Here is a 22,971-nt window from a genome sequence, read left to right on the forward strand (position 1 = left end):
TCACTCTGTATCCCTGCAACAGCAATGGTCACATCACAGGTACTACATCCATGTTTTAGGAATGAATTAAACAAGTCTCCTGACCCTCCTAGATGACATCACAGGCACAGAGATCACGTGGGGATTCAATTTCCAAGTGATCCTTCGTAATCGGAGGGAAAGAGAAGAATGTGCGCCATGTCCGAAGACTAGGGACGTGCCAACAATTTTCCAAAAGGTTGACTATTTACATTTTCAAACAAATTAAATGAGATCAGTGGGATACTTTTCCAGAGTAGTTTGTTTAACAGGGTGACTTGGGGGAACTTTTCTGTGAGGAACCCCAGTGTTCATCATCATCTTTTGTTACATTAATTAAGCCTTTACTGTGTGCAGTGGAAGCACTAGATGTTTCAAGTGTTTATCCCATTTCCTTCTCATTAGAGCCCTAAAAGGTAGGTATTTCATTGTTATCTTTTCATTGGTGAGAAATGGAGGCACAGAGTAGTTGAATGCCCTGTCATCCTACTCCAAAGCCTGGCCACATAATAGCCCCATCTGAACACTGTAATAAATCAACCTGCCAAGGCAGTTGCAGACACTCTCCAGTCATATGGGTTAACTAAGAGACACAAAATAAGGAATTCAGGTCACTGAAGCATTTCTCATGTGAGGGGCTAGAAATTTAGAAATGGAGGGCAACAGAGGTGTTCAACAGCAGGGAAGAGAACGTAGATTAGACCGGCAATATCAAAGGACACTTAAGAATCAAACCCTTGGTGGGGTTGGGGGACTGGGAGGGGAGATCAAGACTTGACTAACAAAACAGAGCTCAGACAACCTTCAGTAGACCGATACAATGTGTATGCTGACACAACAAAGGTTTCTTTTAAATCTCCTATTATGTGGAATAGAATAAGCAGATCTGTTTTCTATTATAACACATTTAAATGAATAAGATTGCACTCTTGAGAGGATTAGCTAGGATTAGAACGTGCATAGAAAAGCATTGATAATCATATACGGTGAGCTGGGTGGAACAGAATTAACATCTGAGTCTCTTCAGTAGGACAGACTTCTCCCACTTACATCTCAAATTATATCCTGGATGACCTTCCTTTTTAATTAATTACATGTATTCATCCATTTAACTCACACTGAGTAAGCACTTAGTGTATTTTCAGCACTGTTAGCTTTGCTCTTTCAAGTAAACCCCAATATGTTAATAGAACTCAGTTGCTTGGGTAACTTTGATTCTGTATTCTAGTTGCAATTGTTCCTAACTTCTTCAACTAACCCTAATGTATATTTTTTAACCACACCAATTTGGATTTTTTATTTAATGTGAAAGCAGGCATTTGAACAAAATGTTACTAACCTAAGTCAGGTTCACCCCCTGACATGCAGCAAAGCCAATCTACTAAAACTGACTTTTGGTAAAGGAAAGTACAGTTTTTATTTGCAGGGCACCAAGTGAAGACAATGGGCGGCTAATGTTCAAGAGACCCAAACTCTCTGATGGGTTTCAGGCAAGGGTTTTTAAAGGCAACATTATGAGGGTCAGGGGTGTGTGATCAGCTTGTCAACATTCTCCTCATTGACTGGTGGTGAGGTAACAGGGTGATATTTTGAGAATCTCAACTTTCTGCTTCTAACCAGTCTGGGGTCTATGAGCTTGTGGTCAACATGTAGTCATGTCCTCCACGTTGGTGGAGGTTTTAGTTAATGCAGAAAGACTCAGAGATAATACATCAGATTATCACCTATATTCATTAAGGAGGAACTAGAGTCCTATTACTGTATTCTCATCATTACTGCTTGTGTCTGCTATATGCAAAGCTGGGAGGGCCAAACAAGAAGGAGGAAACACAGAGGGGTTTCTCTGAGAAGGTCCCACAAGGTCCGGCTTGGTTTCCATCCCACTCTTTTTTTTTTTTTTTCAATATTTCTCAGTCCTAAGAGGAAAAGGAGTGGGACAAGAAAAGGAATAAAGTTTTGGATAGAGAGGTTAATCATAAACTCACCCAGGAACTTGGTTTTAGATGGATTCGGTTTAAAATAAAAACCAAATCATAATACTCAATGATTGTGGAAGAACAACATAAAAAATACACTAGTATGATTTTTTTAAATCTTAGATAGCAAAGCACAAAAGCAGCTTTTCTCCAGAGAAGAAAATGATGCCCATTCTTCTGTCAAAAGCAATCAAAAACTGTTTATGTGTTTAGTAGCCTGTCATGGAGAGGAAACGGTCTGAATGATTCGAGCACATGAGTAAAACTGCTGATCTATCAGAATATTGCATCATAGTATTTGATGATACTGGGCATTTAGCCATTAGCTAGAAGAATGGGCACGTCTATAGTACCTGAGTTTAAATGAAATTTACCCACAGAGATAATGTAAACACTCTTACCTGTGTCTGTTTCCATTTGAAAAACCTGAGTTATGCTCTATCTATATAAAAGTGCTGTTATTCTTAGCAAGAGATGGATACTCTATGTGGCAACCAATCATGCAAAACACAGGTTTGCGTATGTGGAGGCAGATCCGTAATAAATGAGTCATTTGGGCCACAAGTCATTCCAAGAATGGAGAGCTATGGTCCTATAATATCCCAGGCAGTGGTTTAGTGCAGTCAGTGAAGATATAATCAGTTCATTGTTGGTACCTGAACTTGAGTGTTTAGGGACGGAACCATGCATGTATTACACAATGATGGTGAATTCTCAACTGTAAACTGAAACTGTCAAATATAATTACTGCAGTGTATGTCACCTACCTAGTAACATCTACATATGTAAAAATATTTGATTTTAATAATAAAGTACAGCTAATGATTCCTTTTGATTTCTTAACTTAAACATTATTTTTAATAGATAGATGATCCACTGTAATTTATTCAATTTTGTGCAGTGCTCATCTCAACTGAATTATGTGTAATTTTTTAGGCATGGTCCTTTAAATATTTTATGAACTGATGTAATGAAAGAGTGAGTTCACTTATCATTGAAAGACATCACCATTATAATGTTAAATCTGAATTTCAGACAATTAGATTTTTTTAATGTATTACGGATTCTGATTGGTGTATTATTTCATTTCTAAAAATCTACATATAGCTTTTACAATCCGAGCCTACAGAGGACTGAAAATTTTCCTTGTTTCTGTATCTTTACAACTCTTGTCACTGCCTGGCACATTACTCCCTGGTCCTCAATTAGCTTGTGTCAGTTATTCCTCTCAGCTGTGTGTCATCTTTGGGGATGTGTGCTCCATTCCCCCATCTGATGTGTATACGTGAAGGGACTTCAGCTGGAGTAATAGCCCTGGCTGTTACCCACCTGTGACTTACCCTACTCTAAGAAGAAGAGTAAGTTACCTAACTGATAGTGCACATGCATTGGGCTACACTGCGTAGTCAGGAAGAGCTCATTAATATTGAAAAGCCACAAATATAGAAAACAGTTTGGGGGATTCTCAACAAGTTAAACATAAAATTGCCATAACATAAGAGATTCTAATCTCTGGTAACCTACCCCCAAAGAATCAAGAGCAGGTATTCAAACAAATTCTTGAAAATAAAAGATCATAGCAGCACTATTCACAATAGACAAAAGGTGGAAATAACCCAAATCTCCATCAATGAATAAATGAGTAACTAAATGTAGTATCTCTGTGTTGTGCTGTCCTTAGTTGCTCAGTCATGTCCGACTCTTCGTGACCCCATGGACTGTAGCCTGCCAGGCTCCTCTGTCCATGGGGATTCTCCAGGCAAGAATACTGGAGTGGTATTCTTGGAAACATAAATAGAAAGTGCCATTTTCTTCTCCAGGGTATCTTTCTGACCCAGGAATCAAAACCGGGTCTCCTCCATTGCAGGTGGATTCTTTACCAGCTGAGCTATCCAGGAAGGACGTAATATGTCTATACACTGGCAAATTTTTCAGCCATAGAAAGCAATGAAATAGCAATACATGCTACAACACAAGTGAATCCTTGAAAACATTATGCTAAGGGAAAGAAGCCAGACACACAGATCACCATTTTGTGAGTCCTCAAATTGCCAGAACAGGCAAATTCATAGAAAGAAAATAGATTAGTGGATGACAGGTGTTGGAAGGAAGGAATGAAGGGGTACTGTTTTAATGGGTATGAGGTTTCCTTTTGGGGTGATGAAAATATTTTGGAACTGACAGAGATGGATAGTTGCATGACACTGTGAATTGTACACTTTAAAATATTTTAAAAGATAAATTTTATGTCATGTATATTTTACCAAAATTCTTTCAAAGTGCATAAGTACTGGAGATTCAGTCTTTTCTGTACCTTTCTGCTCAGAATCAGCATCCTGGGTAAATGTAGGGTTAGGGTTATCCTATGGGCAAGGTCCGTCTAGTCAAGGCAATGGTTTTTCCCGTGGTCATGTATGGATGTGAGAGTTGGACTGTGAAGAAAGCTGATCGCCGAAGAATCGATGCTTTTGAACTGTGGTGCTGGAGAAGACTCTTGAGAGTCCCTTTTACTGCAAGGAGATCCAACCAGTCCATTCTAAAGGAGATCAATCCTGGGTGTACATTGGAAGGACTGATGCTAAAGCTGAAACTGCAATACTTTGGCCACCTCATGTGACGAGTTGACTCACTGGAAAAGACTCTGATGCTGGGAAAGGTTGGGGGTGGGAGGAGACGGGGACGACAGAGAATAAGATGGCTGGATGGCATCACCGACTCTGTGGACATGAGTTTGAGTGTACTCCGGGAGTTGGTGATGGATAGGGAGGCCTGGCGTGCTGTGATTCATGGGGTTGCGGAGAGTCAGACAGGACTGAGCGACTGAACTGAACTGAACTGATGGGCCTAACCTTTCCTTCAGGTTTGCTGTCCCAGTGTCTGGACATGAGGACTGTAAGGGAGTGGGGTGGAGGTACAATTGCTAGCAAACACTTCTCAGTAATAGATCTAAAGCCAGTTTCTCCCATCAGCTTTATTGGCAATATTGCTAGCATTCTGCCTCCACCTGTCTGCCTTTTGAATTTTATTTCTCAACTAATTCTTATTTACTGGAATCCCCCACCTCCACCAACAGAACTGAAAAACCTGACAAGTGTGGTTCCTATGACCTCACCCAATTCAATATTGAACAGTAGAGGATTAAAGATAGAGACAGGGCTATAAGCACCCCTTCCACTACTGCTCATTCTTCCAGGTCTACAAAGAAAGGCTGAGCATCTGTTCAGAGAATACAGCAAGGAAGGAAACTCGTCTGCCACAAGACACCAGGCCAATGTGAACGCACTCTCTTACTTCAGTCATTCAACTTGCTCATGTATCCACTTCATGAGATCTGAAAGGCATGCCCATGGTTACTCTGCTAAATGTGTGTTCAAGATGGAATCAAGAGACTGGATTCCCTGGCTACTCAAATTCCTCTTTGAACTATAATGCACATACATCATCGTTATGCCAACAATGTCTGGGTATATTTTCTTAATGATCCAAGAACTCATCACTTTTAACACATCTTCCCAGGTTCTGGATAGTGCAGGGTTTAACACTAATTTTTGAGCCCATTAGAACTGGGTTTCAAATGTCAGTTCTGCCACTGATGGGCAGCATGACACCAAGTAAACTTAGTCAAACTCATGGAGCCTCAGTTTTCTCACCTGTAACATGGAGATACAGCATCCTCTTACTCTAAGATCAGTTAGAGGTTTGAATTAGAAAATGTATTCACAGATCTTTATACACTGCATGCTTTGTGCGTATTAGTTTGCACTCTCTTTAATGGAATTGCTTTTCAATGTCCTTGAACGGGTATTATTTACATTTCAACGTTTTTTAGCTTTAATGAAATAATTCATCTCTTTGGCTCACTGTGACTTCTCTGATAATACAAAAGAAACTAAGTCAGCATGATAACATTCCCTTGACTCACCTAATACCAGGCCCTAATGTGACCACAATCAACAGTTTTCTGTTTATTTTTCCATATAAACAAACAAAATTATACATGCACATATTTAGGCTTGCTTTTTAAACAAATGGGATCATACTATATATGCAAGTGTAAAATTAGCTTGTTTTATTTAATTATATACAGTGATAGTCTTTCAAGTTTATAGATAGCGAGACAGGTTTATAGAATTCTTTTTCTAGATGCATATTACTCCAAAGTAGAGAACTATCACAATTTATTCAACTATTCACCTATAGAAGGACAAGTAAATGTTTCTACAAATTTTCCTGTAAATATATATTTATGGAATGATGTTTCATCTATCAGATAAATTCTAGAAATGGGATTGCTGGATCAAAGAGTATCCACATTTATATGCTAATAAATACTGCCACATTCTTCTCTCAACAAGTTACAGTCAGTTGCACCCCCAGCAGGACAGCAGGGGAGTATTTTTGCCCCACACACTTGGCAAATGTCAGTTATTGATCTGTTTTATTTGGACTAGTGTCAAATAAAATGATATCAAGTTTTAATGTGGTATTACCTCATGATTAGCAAAATTGAGAACCTGTTCAGTTTTGTGTTTTCCATATGGATGCTCACTCAGATTCCTTTCAGTTCTTTAATATTCCAAATAAATGCTTCAACAAATCTGTACTTTCTCCTTTAAATTACTGCTTCAAATCCTTTGTTTATGTATCCATTAGGTAGTTCCTTTTTGTTATGAATGTGGGAATATTTTGTGTATTACCAATATCAAAGTTTTCTGCCAGATATATGCAAATATTTTCTCCCACGTGATCATTTTTATGTAATAAAGACTGTAGACTTGTTTTGTCTTCAAAGAGAAGGAGCATCACCTGAAAGTCATATACATGTTCTCTTATACTGCATTTTAATACTTCAGTAGTTTTCTCTTTACATTTCACCTTTAGTACATCTAGAATGTATCTTTGTAGCTGTGAAGAAGCTCTATTTTTATTTTCTTCTAACACCATATATTTAAAAGCTTGTATGTAAGTTAAATCATTATGCTACACACTTTAAACTCATATAGTACAGTACGTCAATTATATCTCAAAAAAACTGGATAAGTAAATAAATTTTTTCCTTCCTACAAATAGGAAGGAAATAAACTATTCTGAGATTCATAAAAGAAAAAAAGAAGTTAATGTCATTGAACATACAGGATTATTAACATAACCACAAAAATTAAAAGGCTATATCAAGGCAGTTCTTTGAAAGTTTACTCAGAGTTACAATATGACCTCACAATTTAGCACAATAAAGGACAGAAGTGGTATGGACCCAAAAGAAGCAGAAGATACTAAGAAGAGGTGGCAAGAATACACAGGAAAAACTATACAAAAAAATCTTTATGACCCAGATAATCACAATGGTGTGATCACTCACCTAGAGCCAGACATCCTAGAATGTGAAGTCAAGTGGGCCTCAGGAAGCATCACTATGAACAAAGCTAGTGGAGGTGATGGATTTCCAGTTGAGCTATTTCAAATCCTAAAAGATAATGCTGTGAAAGTGCTGCACTCAATATGCCAGCAAATTTGGAAAACTAGCAATGGCCACAGGACTGGAAAAGGTCAGTTTTCATTCCAATCCCAAAGAAAGGCAATGCAAAAGAATGCTTGAACTCCTGCACAACTGTACTCATCTCACAAGCTAGTAAAGTAATGCTTTAAATTCTCCAAGGCAGGCTTCAACACTACATGAGTTATGAAATTTCAGATGTTCAAGCTAGATTTAGAAAAGGCAGAGGAACCAGAGATCAAATTGCCAACATCCGTTGGATCATCCAAAAGGCAAGAGAGTTCCAGAAAAACATCTATTTCTGCTTTATTGACTATGCCAAAGCTTTTGACTGTATGGATTACAACAAACTGTGGAAAATTCTGAAAGAGATGGGAATGCTAGACCACCTGACCTGCCTCTTGAGAAACCTGTATGCAGGTCAGGAAGCAACAGTTAGAACTGGATATGGAACAACAGACTCCTTTTCCAAATAGGAAAAGGAGTACATCAAGGCTGTATACTGTCACCCTGCTTATTTAACTTATCTGCAGAGTATATCATGAGAAACGCTGGGCTGGATGAAGCACAAGCTGGAATCAAGATTGCTGGGAGAAATATCAATAACCTCAGATATGCAGATGACACCACCATTATGGCAGAAAGCAAAGAAGAAGTAAAGAGCCTCTTGATGAAAGTGAAAGAGGAGTGAAAAAGTTGGCTTAAAACTCAACATTCAGATAACTAAGATCATGGCATCCAGTCCCATCATTTCATGGCAAATAGATGGGGAAACAGTGGCAACAGTGACAGACTTTAATTTTGGGGGCTAGAAAACCACTGCAGATGGTGACTGCACCCACGAAATTAAAAGATGCTTGCTCCTTGGGAGAAAAGTGATGACAAACCTAAACAGCATATTAAAAAGCAGAGACGTTACTTTGCCAACAAAGATCTATCTAGTCAAAGCTATGGTTTCCCAGTAGTCATGTACAGATGTGAGCAGTTAGACTATAAAGAAAGCTGAGAGCCGAAGAATTGATGCTTTTGAACTGTGGTATTGGAGATACTCTTGAGTCCCTAGGACTGCAAGGAGATCCAACCAGTCCATCCTAAAGGAAATCAGTTCTGAATATTCATTGGAAGGACTGATGCTGAAGCTGAAACTCCAGTACTTTGGCCACCTGATGGGAAGAGCTGACTCATTTGAAAAGACCCTGATGCTGGGAAAGATTGAAGGCAGGAGGAGAAGGGGATGACAGAGGATGAGATCGCTGGATGGTATCACTGACTCAATGGACATGAGTTTGAGTAAACCCCGGGAGTTGGAGATGGACAGGAGGCCTGGTGTGCTGCAGTGCATGGTGTCGCAAAGAGTCAGCCACGATTGAGTGACTGAACAGAACTAGCCTACTCAAGTGGGATGAGAATGTATGTCCAAACAAAAAACTTCTACACCAACATACATAGCAGCATTATTCAGAGTTACACCAAAGTGGAAACAACCCAAATGTCCATCAGCTATTAAAGGGAAAAATTATATGATATATCCATAAAATAGAGTAATATTTAATCATAAAATGGAATGAAGTACTGATATATACTACCATGTGAATAAACCTTGAAAACATTATGTTAAGTGAAGGCAGTCACAAAAAATTATATTATTTCATTCATAAGAATGAAATATCTAGAAAAGGCAAATCAGTAGGAGACACAAAGTAGAATCAGTTCAGTTCAGTTCAGTTGCTCATTCGTGTCCGACTCTTTGCGACCCCATGAATCACAGCACGCCAGGCCTACATGTCCAACACCAACTCCCGGAGTTCACTCAAACTCATGTCCATCGAGTCGGTAATGCCATCCAGCCACCTCATTCTTTGTCGTCCCTGTCTCCTCCTGCCCCCAATCCCTCCCAGCATCAGAGTCTTTTCCAGTGAGTCAACTCGTTGCATGAGGTGGCCAAAGTATTGGAGTTTCAGCTTTAGCATCAGTCCTTCCAATGAACACCCAGGATTGATCTCCTTTAGAATGGACTGGTTGGATCTCCTTGAAGTCCAAGGGACTCTCAAGTGGTTATCTAAATCTGGGGTGGGGGTGGGGGTTGGGAAGAAATGAGGACTAATTGCTAAGGGGTATGGGGTTTCTTGTTCTAAACTTGACTGTGATGGTAGTAGCACAACTCTCTAAATAGACTTATTAACAAAACCACCAAACTGTATAGTTTTAATGGGTGAATTGTATGGTATGTAAACTTTATCTCCCTAAATTACAAAATAATTACACTTTTTTTTAATAAAAAATAAAACAAAAAGCCAGTCTTTCCTTTTGACTTCAGTAAGTCCTTTAGTATTAGCAGGCTCCCATATATAATTTGTGGTAAAGAACCCACCTGCCAATGCAGGAGACTTAAGAGACGTAGGTTTTATCTCTGGGTCAGGAAGATCCCCTGGAGAAGAAAATGGCAACTCACTCTAGTATTCTTGTCTGGAGAATCTCATGGACAGAGGAACCTGGCAGGCTAGAGTCAGGGACGACTGAAGCAACCTGGCACATGCACACACATATTAACTTGTATCTATAACTTCCACTCTGATCTGCTCATTTCTTTGTCCAATTTGGGTCTGTATCATACTGATTTGTTCTTTTCTGACAGGAAAACTTTCCCCTCACACTTTTTTTCCTCCAAGATTTCTTTATAAATGCTAGCATATTTATTCTTCCACATGAATTCCAGAATCATCACCTCAAGTTAAAAAAAAATCCTAAGTATTTAAGATAATAATTCTTTTCATACAGGGGCATAGTATATCTCTCACTTTGAATAGATACTGCATTCTGCCATTACATAAAATGTTATAGCTTTTCACATAGATTGAATCTTTCTAATTAATTTTGTTCCTAGATGATTTAGTTACATCTTACTGTAAATAGGATTTTGTCTTATTTCGACCTGGTTGGTGCTATTATAAGTAAAAATCAATTGATTTTTATAGTTATTCTGCATCAAGTCACCATATTAAATTCTTGTTCATTCTAGAGATTTTATCATCTAATCTTCTGGTTTTGATAGATATATACTGATATTATATTCAAATAATTGTCATTTTTCCTATCTATAAAGCTAATTTCTTTTCCTTGGTATATAAAACTCTAAAACAATGTTGAATAGTAGCAATGATGTGGGAATCCTTGTCTTGTTCCTATTTTTTATGGAAATGCCATTTGTATTTCTCCATTTATCATGATTTTTATTATTGGTTTATAATAAGTATACATCATGTTAAAGAAGTAGCTTTCTATTCTTGTTTTACTTAAACGTGAACATTCATTCATGATTTTTAAAACTCAAAAGTACTTTCATTTTTCTGTATCTATCAATGACATGGTTTTTCGGCTTCAAATCTGTCACACTGATAGATTTACAATTGTTGAACCAGCCTTGCATTCTTGGAATAAACTCAATTTTTTAAAGTGTCACTCATAATTCTCTCTCATTTCTCTACCCATCTGTCAACCTGAGTCCAAGAGACGAATGAATTAATAGGAATCTATTTGTTTAGGAGTGTCAAAAAAGTGGCTTAGGTGCAACCCCTGCCTTTTCTAGTCTCTGACTTGGGTAGAGTGCCTCTGCTCTGCAATTCTAGGATTTGGGGGGCTGGGAACTTGCCATCAGTCAGAATGGCAGCTGGATTTCAGAGGGAAGATGTCTGACTTTGCTGTTTTCCTATGCAGATGCTATTTCTATCTTGCTGACTAAACGACTTCTCATAATTCAGCCATTTGTGGCACAGATGGCAGTAAGTTTTGGAATCCCATGGCATTTCTTCTGGGATAAGTGCATTTGTGTATTGGGTAGTCGGGAGAACAATCTGGGATACCTTTGGAGTAAGACTGGAATGAATATTTGGGAGGGAGTCAAATCTTTACCTCTTGCAGTTCAAAGCTCAATCATTAAAATTTTCCTCATCCTTGAGATCAATGAAAATACCAAATAATACACAGCACTATATCTTCATCACATTTTGCTTTTCTAGGACAGTCCCTCCCAATTTATGGCTCTAATCTCCTTCTCTCAGGCACTGAATATAATGCACATAGCCAATTCTATAGGCAGTGTGCTAAACCCCAGAAATCCCACAAGAGTCCAAAACCTGCTCTCACAGCAATCATTTTAATAAGGAAGAGATACATGTGAACAAATCAACACGATATAGGAAGATTCGATGTGCCAAAGAAGGGCTTAAGAGGACCCATGCCCTTCAAGTCTTCTCTACAACCTCCATCTTGGATTCAATCATTGATTCTTTCACTAGTCTTAAACAAGTGCCTCACCCAGAGTGAAAATCCCTAAAAACATAATCCTACAAAATGCAGTAACATACTAACAAGAGCAGCTCATCATCCCTATATTACAACAGTGTCTACCACAGAACCTGGCTCTGTAGCAACAGGCACCCTGTCAGTTATTTCAGATTGCAAGAACCCATGGATGCAGTCAAATTTCAAAAGCACTGCAGCCTAGAGAGGAAGAAGGTGAAGCAAAAATGAAGGAATGAATAGATAAATGGATAAACACACTGAAAATGAACAGAGAAATGCACATAAAAGCATCGATAGTGCCAAAAAGTTCTCTCCCCAAAGTAAAAGGACATTAATAGCACCACTGTCACTCAGAGGGAGGCCACATTTTATTTTATTTATTTATTTTTTAATTTTTTTAATTCAATTTTTTAAAATTTCTTTTAATTGGAGGCTAATTACATTACAATATTGTATTGGTTTTGCCATACATTGACATGAATCTGCCCCGGGTGTACATGTGTTCCCCATCTTGAACCGCCCTCCCACCTCCCTCCCCATCCCATTCCTCTGGTTCATACCAGTGCACCATCCCCGAGCATCCTGTATCATGCATCGAACCTGGACTGGGGATCGTTTCACATATGATAATACACATGTTTCAATGCCATTCTCCCAAATCATCCCACCCTTGCCCTCTCCCACAGAGTCAGAAAGACTGTTCTATACATCTGTGTCTCTTTTACTGTCTCATATACAGGGTTATCATTACCATCTTTCTAAATTCCATATATATGCGTTCAGTTCAGTTCAGTTCAGTTGCTCAGTCATGTCTGACTCTTTGCGACCCCGTGAATCACAGAATGCCAGGCTCCCCTGTCCATCACCAACTCCTGGAGTTCGCTCAAACTCATGTCCATTGAGTCGGTGATGCCATCCAGCCATCTCATTCTCTGTCGTCCCCGTCTCCTCCCACCCCCAATCCTTCCCAGCATCAGAGTCTTTTCCAGTGAGTCAACTCGTCGCATGAGGTGGCCAAAGTATTGGAGTTTCAGCTTTAGCATCAGTCCTTCCAATGAACACCAAGGATTGACCTCCTTTAGAATGGACTGGTTGGATCTCCTTGCAGTCCAAGGGACTCTCAAGAGTCTTCTCCAGAACCACAGTTCAAAAGCATCAATTCTTCGGCGATCAGCTTTCTTCACAGTCCTACTCTCACATCCATACATGACCATGGGAAAAACCATAGCCTTGACTAGATGGACCTCGGTTGACAAAGTAATGTCTCTGCTTTTTAATATACTATCTAGATTGGTCAAAACTTTCCTTTCAAGGAGTAACCGTCTTTTCATTTCATGGCTGCAATCAGCGTCCACAGTCATTTTGGAGCCCCAAAAAATAAAGTCTGACACTGTTTCCACTGTTTTTCCATCTATTTCCCATGAAGTGATGGGACCAGATGCCATGATCTTAGTTTTCTGAAATGTTGAGCTTCAAGCCAACCTTTTCACTCTCCTCTTTCACATTCATCAAGAGGCTTTTTAGTTCTTCACTTTCTGCCATAAGGGTGGTGTCATCTGTATATCTGAGGTTATTGATATTTCTCCCGGCAATCTTGATTCCAGCTTATATATGCGTTAGTATACTGTATTGGTATTTTTGTTTCTGTCTTACTTCACTCTGTATAATAAGCTCCAGTTTTATCCACCTCATTAGAACTGATTCAAATGTATTCTTTTTAATTGCTGAGTAATACTCCATTGTGTATATGTACCAAAGCTTTCTTATCCATTCGTCTGCAGATGGACATCTAGGTTGCTTCCATGCCCTGGCTATTATAAACAGCACTGCGATGAACACTGGAGTACATGTGTCTCTTTCAATTCTGGTTTCCTCGGTGTGTATGCCCAGGAGTATGATTGCTGGGTCATATGTCAGTTCTATTTCCAGTTTTTTAAGGAATCTCCACACTGTTCTCCATAGTGGCTGTACTAGTTTGCATTCCCACCAACAGTGTAAAAGTGTTCCCTTCTCTCCACACCCTCTTCAGCATTTATTGCTTGTAGACGTTTGGATAGCAGCCATTCTGACTGGCGTGAAATGGTACCTCATTGTGGTTTTCATTTGCATTTCTCTGATTATGAGGGATATTGAGCATCTTTTAATGTGTTTGTTAGCCATCTGTATGTCTTCTTTGGAGAAATGTCTGTTTAGTTCTTTGGCCCATTTTTCGATTGGGTCGTTTATTTTTCTAGAATTGAGCTGCAGGAGTTGCTTGTATTTTTTTGAGATTAATTCTTTGTCAGTTGCTTCATTTGCTATTATTTTCTCCCATTTTGAAGGCTGTCTTTTCACCTTGCTTACAGTTTCCTTTGCTGTGCAGAAGCTTTTAATTTTAATTAGGTCTCATTTGTTTATTTTTGCTTTTATTTCCAACATTCTGGGGGGTGGGTCATGGAGGATCCTGCTGTGATTTATGTCGAAGAGTGTTTTGCCTATGTTCTCCTCTAGGAGTTTTATAGTTTCTGGTCTTACATTTAGATCTTTAATCCATTTTGAATTTATTTTTGTGTATGGTGTTAGGGAGTGTTCTAGTTTCATTCTTTTACAAGTGGTTGACCAGTTTTCCCAGCACCACTTGTTAAAGAGATTGTCTTTTCTCCATTGAATATTCTTGGTGAAGCCACATTTTAAACTGGAGTGTGCAATACACCTCCAGTTTATTTTCTTGGAGATGCTGGGTGTATCCTGACAGAAACTAGATTTCTGCTTTTATGCCTGTGTTTTTTAGTCACTTGGAAATAGTATTGCACCAAAGAACCATTTCAGTCACAGTGAATGCAGACTGCCTGAAATAACTCGATGCCTCAAATAACGCTGATGCCTTTACTATACATCTATAAAAAAAATTGACCAACACTCACACACACGTCTTGTTGCTGGCTTTTCCTCATGACATCGTCTATGTAAGTGTGAGAAACACTGTCCCAAATTCAAATTGTTCACTGTCTGCTTCAGTAAACTTACTGATGATCAGCATAGCTGAGGAATGGCACTGATGGATCAATTGAACATTCTAGTTATCAGAGCCCCATGAAGTATACTTAGAGCCCCATGAAATATACTACACAGAGACAAAAATGGGTGTGAGTACGATGACACTAATTCAACCTTCCTGTGATGATTCTGAATCATCACAAAATCAAACAATCTAGGTCTGGGATGTACCTAGGTAATATAGTAGGTAAATCTAATGCCACCCTCATTGTAGGGGCTAAGGGCTGGCTAACGTATCAGTAATTTTAAAATCAGATGCCCACGTTACTCAGAACCACGTTGGTTACTTAGAACCAAAGAACTCTGAGGATCACTTAGCCTAGTGGCCAGCAGCTTTACTCAGGACTTGGAATGGAACCCTTTATTCAAATGCAACCCTGAGAAGAGATCTTTTGTATACTTGGCTTGGGGATGAGGACTAAGGTCTCAGAATGCCTCCTTCGGTGATCCCTGAAGCACCTCTGTGGAACCCTATAAATCTACAGGATGTAGTTTATAATTAAGAGTTTTGCCCAAATAGAGAATTTCCACAACTTCAAGGTGAGCTTGTGAAGCTCACAACATCAAGGTGGCAAGTGCAGGGTCCCAGTCTAAAGCAGTGACTGATCTAGAGTGAGAGGCCAGATCTCCTGACTCCGGGTCAAAGGGCATATTCCAGCCCTTGCAGCCTTCCTGGCAGCTTCTCTTGATCTGCATTTGCTCCAGAAAACAGAAGTTAGCACTGGTTTCTGAGAGTTCCAGATTAAGCACATGACTGATTTCAGACCCATTCTGAAAGTGTTCCTGACTTAAAAAAAAAAAAAAACAACCTATATTTTGCCTGTTTTAGACCATTAATCAAGCAATGAATGAGGTCTTCCAGATCCAGAAGCTAGTATAAATCATAAGTCCCTGAAGCTTATTTCTAACATTTACTTAGACAGGAGGAGATACTTTAGCTCATTCATCAGTTCTTATCTTTTTATGATGTGTGATATACTGGTTTTTTGATTGAAATATTCTTTCCAACATTGTTAGCCTTTAGTATGTTAGAGCTTAGCACTGTTAATAACTGTTATTTACAGAAATCAATGAGCTAAAAACAATACAGAAAGTGACATGCTTAAACATGGGAATTTTATTTGCATGCCCCTCACCCCCACTACAGGAATAGAAAGCTGTCAATCTATTCTCAAAAAATGAATAAGTGAATGAATGAGTTTGGGATATTTTGGGATAGGGAATCCACAAAGCCCTCTTTTCCTAGTCCACAGCCTTCTCCAGCAGGGATCTAACAGTAGCTACCATACGAGGAAGATCTACTAAGAACAAGGTGCTTGCCATACATTATTTCTCTGAAATGGGTACAAGATCATCACATTTTACAGCCCAGGAACTGAGGGTCAGATAATTACTGAAGAACCAAGGTTCTTACATTTGAAGTAAATTCACAGTGAACCAAGGGGTCAAATCTTGAAACCTGGACAGCCAGGCATTGTTAAACTCTCCATCTAAGGAGCAGGTGTTAACAAGATTCGCCCAGTGCAGTCACTTCATGATGGGGATTAGGAAGTTCATGTTTACAGCATCTTCCGCTAACCTCCTTTGAAAAACTACAAACTCCATGAAATTACAGAGCATTGTTGTTATTACAAGGGATTCTGAAAACTGCTGAATGTACTTTCAACTCGAAAGATTGTGCTGGGAATCATTTTAATTCAGATTCTCATTTGGTATGAAAGCAATGAACATCTTTTAAAAAGATTTCTTTCTTTTCTCTAAGTGGTTATGAGTAATATGTGGGTGTAAATCTTCTTAATTCTTCCTGAGCTATTTGAAATTCTTAATCATGATCAGAGTATAAAACAAAACAAGATATTATATGTGTATGATTAAAAACTGTATTTGCTGAAAAGTCACTTTAAGTTTCCTTTCTCTGGTTTAACTGACAGTAGTTTTCAGTGCTGGATAATGCAGTTTCCATGATCATAAGAGGTTTGTTTCTTTGACTTTCAATTTAAGCCCTGGAAATGTACAGGGTTTTTTCCTGACAACGATTAATCTCTATTTCTGAGAATTAACGGCAGAGGGGAAGCAAAGATGCAGGAAGGAGCTTGTCTGGGTAGGTAGAAAGAACTCTGGAATAGGAGTCAAGAGATAGTTCCACTAGGCTCTGGTTGCCTGGCTATGCCCATTCATCATTCTGAGTTTCAAGTTTCTTACCAATAAAGTGATAAGATTGGGCAGATGACATCTAAGTCCCTTCTAGAGCTTTGGCACAAAGATTCTTTGAGATAATTGGGTGTGTTGGGTTGGCCAAGAAGTTAATTTGGCCAAGTTCAAAATTGATTTCTTGGCCAACCCAGTAGAATAGAGTCTACTAGTACAATAGGGTCACTCAAAAAAGGTGTATTTAGGCACCACCCTTATGGCAGAAAGTGAAGAAGAACTAAAAAGCCTCTTGATGAAAGCGAAAGAGGAAAGTGAAAAGGTTGGCTTGAGCTCAACATTCAGAAAACAAAGACCATGGCATCTGGTCCCATCACTTCATGGGAAATAGATGGGGAAACAGTGGAAACAGTGTCAGACTTTATTTTTTTGGGCTCCAAAATCACTGCAGATGCTGATTGCAGCCATGAAATTAAAAGACGCTTACTCCTTGGAAGGAAAGTTATGACCAACCTAGATAGTATATTAAAAAGCAGAGACATTACTTTGTCAACTGAGGTCCATCTAGTCAAGGCTATGGTTTTTCCCATGGTCATGTATGGATGTGAGAGTTGGACTGTGAAGAAAGCTGATCGCCGAAGAATTGATGCTTTTGAACTGTGGTGCTGGAGAAGATTCTTGACAGTCCCTTGGACTGCAAGGAGATCCACCCAGTCCATTCTAAAGGAGATCAATCCTGGGTGTTCATTGGAAGGACTGATGCTAAAGCTGAAACTCCAATACTCTGGCCACCTCATGCGAAGAGTTGACTCACTGGAAAAGACTCTGATGCTGGGAGGGATTGGGGCGGGAGGAGAAGGGGACGACAGAGAATGAGATGGCTGGATGGCATCACCGACTCGATGGACATGAGTTTGAGTGAACTCCAGGATTTGGTGATGGACAGGGGGGCCTGGCGTTGCAAAGAGTCGGACACGACTGAGCAACTGAACTGAACTGAACTGAACTTTGTGTTGGGGCTCTGCTGAAAGACACAAAAAGGAAATGAGCCTTTGGAGGGAACTCAACACATGTAGATTGGGTGAAGAGGACTCAGGATTGGCTTTCTGGTAGAAGAAGCAACTGAGCTAAATCTTGAAGGCTTTTTCCACATATTTCAGAAAAGAGAGGGAAAGGTTAGTTGTTCCAATTAATGCCTTTGACAGGAAATGACCTAAAGATTAGGCAATCTATAGAAGTCAGCTTTCAAATTATGTTCTGAGTATAACAAGACATCAAAACCTATGGAGAAGAAAACATAGATTTCCCATCAGAATGGCTAAAACTTAAGACTAACTATACCAAGGGTTCAGAAGGATCTGGAGCAGATAGAATTCTTACAAGCTACTGACAGGAACATAAAATGGAACAGCCACTTTGAAAAGTTTGGCAGTTGATCAAAAAGTTAAGCCTGCAGTTACCACGGGGCCCAGCAATGCAAGTACTAGGCATCTACCCAAGAGAACTGATAATATATATCCACACAAAAGCTTGTACCCAAACGTTCATAGTAACTTTGTTTACAATAGCCAAGAAGTAAAAATATACATCCAAATTGGTGTATACATACTGGGTTGGCCAAAAAGTTCATTCTTTTTTTTTTTTTCGTAATCTTACAGAAATACAACACAGTGGAATGTTACTCAGCAATAAGAATAAATGAGAACTGATATATGCGACAACATGAATGAACCTTGAAAACATCACAGTCAGTGAAATAAGCCATTCACACATATATCTGGAATAGGAAAATCCAACCTATGGTGTTTGAAATTATAGTGGTCACCCATGTAGTGAGGGGTAAACTCTGAAACAGGACAAAAGAATGACCTCTACAGTGCTTGTAATGTTGCCTTTCTTGATCTGAGTGCTAGTTACAACAGTTTGTTCAATTTGTAAACATTTACTGAGACGTTCATTTTGAATTTTTGCACTTTTCTGTATGAAGCCATTCTCCTAAATTAGTTTACTAAAAAATTTAAAGAAGCTATTTATACTTCAGCTGTTTCTACCTTCTGGGGGAATATTAACTCTACACAATCAAATACCTGTATCATCTTGAATGCTGTGTTTGAACTTAAAGCCAAAAAAGGAGCAGGGCAGCTTTGATGTGCTCTTCTTCCTTTACTCCCTGGAATGGGCTTCAAACATTTTAAAAATCATAAATAGCAAGTATCCTGTGGCTGCCACTCTGGGTGTTTGAAGAGGTCAGACATTTTAAATATAAAAGTCAATGTTCCGGCAAAGTGAACACCTTCCTCATGGAAGTCCTTCTCAAAACAGATTTCCGCCACCCTCTCTCCTTCCTTCCTTCCTTCTTTTCAACCATCCATTAATCTATCCATCCACCCATTCATTTAAAAAATACTGAAGTCCTACCATGTGCCTGGCATTGCACTGGGCCCTACCACAGTGAACAAGACAGACAAAGCCCATGCCCTCGTGGAATTTCCCAAAGATCACCATTAAGGTGACTGAGAATTCTAGAATTGCATCTAAGATCAAAAATCTTTCTGATGCTTATAGAGAGTTTTAAAACTCCAACCATGGAACTGTTCATATAAATGACAAAAATGACTTTTCTTAAATAGTGGACTGGGTCCAGTCTCCTTTATTACTTGCTGATTTGAGCATTTGTCTAGTGATATTAAAAGACTGTGCATACACACTCATATAATGTGCAAAGTATACCAAAATGAGATGAAAAAAGTCTATTAATCAATAATGATATCACAATAGTTTCTATGATTAGCACAATGCTGTATCTCAACAAATGCATGTAATTGCAGCTTCCCAGAATGGACAGAAAGATTCAAATAAATACACAATTCAGTCGAATCCTACCATACATGCAGAGAGGATTTTAGATCAAACACCAGGAGCCATGAATCCTACCACCTAAAATATGGCCACAGGAGCCTGGGTAACCACATGAGATGAGGTCCTGATTTGATCTATGCTGGTGGCCCTTTCTCCCTTTGAGAGCTATACTGAGTTCAAGAGGAATAATCAACTGAAAAGTTACTCTTCAGAACTGTCTTCATCTTTTATGTTCTTAGAAAAAAAAAATGGGAAATGAGGAGGGGAGAAAGTATTTTAAGCATCTAAGCATCACTTTCATTATTAATACAGCCAAGGTCTGAAAATTCGGCTGAATATTTAAGGAAAGACTTTTTAATCTTGCACAAAAACCAACCCAAAGTTAGGTGATTAAAAAAATAATCACTGAACCCTTTCGGTTTTCAGTGATGCATAAAGAGATGGAAGAAAAATACACAGTTTGTTTCAGTGAAAAACTCAGCCTCTTCATCTAAAATCCTTAGTCACCTGACCCTTCTACTCTCCCCAGAAGAAAGCCACCACACTGCATACCTGAGTCACTGCCAAAATAATGGATGGTATGATACCAGGCTTTTCTATAAGGTAAAGAAAGATTTCCTCAAGGGTAAGAACAATAACTTAGAGAATATTTGAAGTGAAACTGTCCAGGAGGGTCTGTCTGCTCCACTACTTCAGATTTGTCAGATTCCAGGAGATAGGACTTAACTTTTCCAACCATCTCCTCAGGGGAACCTTCTCAACTATGTGTGGCCCACTGCGCAAAGGCCCCAAGAAACCCCTTGGCATGGCAATGTCCATTTCCCTATTCTTTTGCACAAATGTAGCACACATCCTTTTCCAGATCACTTTGTACATGCAACACTATTTTCCAGATTCATCTTTATGGATGAATGGGTGGATACCATTCAATCATTCAAAGTGCCATTGAAAATACTAATTCATTCTCATATCTTTCCATTCACTTTTGATAGAGCAATACACATTCTGATTTATGTCTTCTCACACATGCAAGGATTTCTCCCTGGTAAACATCTAGAAGAGGGACGTTGGGACCATAACAAGGCATGCACATCTTCAACTTTGCTAGATATTGCTAGTGCTCTCCAAAGGATGTGTATAAATTTATATTCCCAACAGAACTTCAAGTTCCCAGCATCTTTCTGTGGTATGACCACTTGGCATGACCATGCTTTTTAATTTTTGCTAATTTGACCCTCCCTTGTGAAAGACAAGGGTCAATGTCTTTTTATGTTTGCTAATTTGACCAAGGTAAGAGAAACCCAAATAAGACGGTAGGTATTGCTAGGGGGCATCAGAGGGCAGACACACTGAAATCATAATCACAGGAAACTAGTCGATCTGATCACATGGACCACAGCCGAATGTGGTCCACTGGAGAAGGGAATGGCAAACCAATTAAGTATACTTGCCTTGAGAACCCCATGAACAGTAACAAAGGGCAAAATGATAGGATACTGAATGAGGAATTCCCCAGGTCGGTAGGTGCCCAGTATGCTACTGGAGCTCAGTGGAGAAATAACTCTAGAAGGAATAAAGGGATGGAGCAAAAGCAAAACCAATACCCAGCTGTGGATGTGACCAGTGATAGAAGCAAGGTCCGGTGCTGTAAAGAGCAATATTGCATAGGAACCTGGAATGTTAGGTCCATGAATCAAGGCAAATTGGAAGTGGTCAAACGGGAGATGGCAAGAGTGAACGTCGGCATTCTAGGAATCAGTGAACTAAAATGGACTGGAATGGGTGAATTTAACTCGGATGACCATTATATCTACTACTGTGGGCAGGAAACCCTTAGAAGAAATGGAGTAGCCATCATGGTCAACAAAAGAGTCCGAAATACAGTACTTGGATGCAATCTTAAAAATGACAGAATGATTTCTGTTCGTTTCCAAGGCAAACCATTCAATATTACAGTAATCCAGGCCTATGCCCCAACCAGTAATGCTGAAGAAGCCGAAGTTAATCGGTTCTATGAAGACCTACAAGACCTTTTAGAACTAACACCCAAAAAAGATGTCCTTTTCATTATAGGAGACTGGAATTCAAAAGTAGGAAGTCAAGAAACACCTGGAGTAACTGGCAAATTTGGCCTTGGAGCACGGAATGAAGCAGGGAAAAGGCTAATAGAGTTTTGTCAAGAGAATGCACTAGTCATAGCAAACACCCTCTTCCAACAACACAAGAGAAGACTCCACACATGGACATCACCAGATGGTCAACACCGAAATCAGATTGATTATATTCTTTGCAACCAAAGATGGAGAAGCTGTATACAGTTAGCGAAAACAAGACCAGGAGCTGACTGTAGCTCAGATCATGAACACCTTATTGCGAAATTCAGACTTAAATTGAAGAAAGTAGGGAAAACCACTAGACCATTCAGATATGACCTCAATCAAATCCCTTATGATTATACAGTAGAAGTAAGAAATAGATTTAAAGGACTAGATCTGATTGACAGAGTGCCTGATGAACTCTGGACGGAGGTTCGTGACATGGTGCAGGAGACAGGGACCAAGACCATCCCCATGGAAAAGAAATGCAGAAGAGCGAAATGGCTGTCTGAGGAGACCTTACAAATAGCTGTGAAAAGAAGAGAGGCGAAAAGCAAAGGAGAAAAGGAAAGATATAAGCATCTGAATGCAGAGTTCCAAAGAATAGCAAGGAGAGATAAGAAAGACTTCCTCAGTGATCAATGCAAAGAAATAGAGGAAAACAACAGAATAGGAAAAACAAGAGACCTTTTCAAGAAAATTAGAGATTCCAAGGGAACATTTCATGCAAAGATGGGCTCGATAAAGGACAGAAATGGTATGGACCTAACAGAAGCAGAAGATATGAAGAAGAGGTGGCAGGAATACACAGAAGAACTGTACAAAAAAGATCTTCATGACCAAGATAGTCACGATAACGTGATCACTGACCTAGAGCCAGACATCTTGGAAAGTGAAGTCAAGTGGGCCTTAGAAAGCATCACTAATAACAAAGCTAGTGGAGGTGATGGAATTCCAGTTGAGCTATTTCAGGTCTTGAAAGATGATGCTGTGAAAGTGCTGCACTCAATATGCCAGCAGATTTGGAAAACTCAGCAGTGGC

The 22,971-nt window shown here is 39.2% G+C and overlaps 1 protein-coding gene across 3 annotated transcripts in view; it reads right to left on the reverse strand.

Annotated features, from left to right (window-relative positions):
- FGF13 (fibroblast growth factor 13) overlaps positions 1-22,971 on the reverse strand; it is a 602,606-nt gene that overhangs the window by 415,711 nt on the left and 163,924 nt on the right. The window lies entirely within an intron of this gene.

This window comes from Moschus berezovskii, chromosome X (assembly GCF_049115385.1).
Source record: "Moschus berezovskii isolate FMDL1 chromosome X, NW_MosBer_1.0, whole genome shotgun sequence".
Lineage (NCBI taxonomy): Eukaryota > Metazoa > Chordata > Mammalia > Artiodactyla > Moschidae > Moschus > Moschus berezovskii.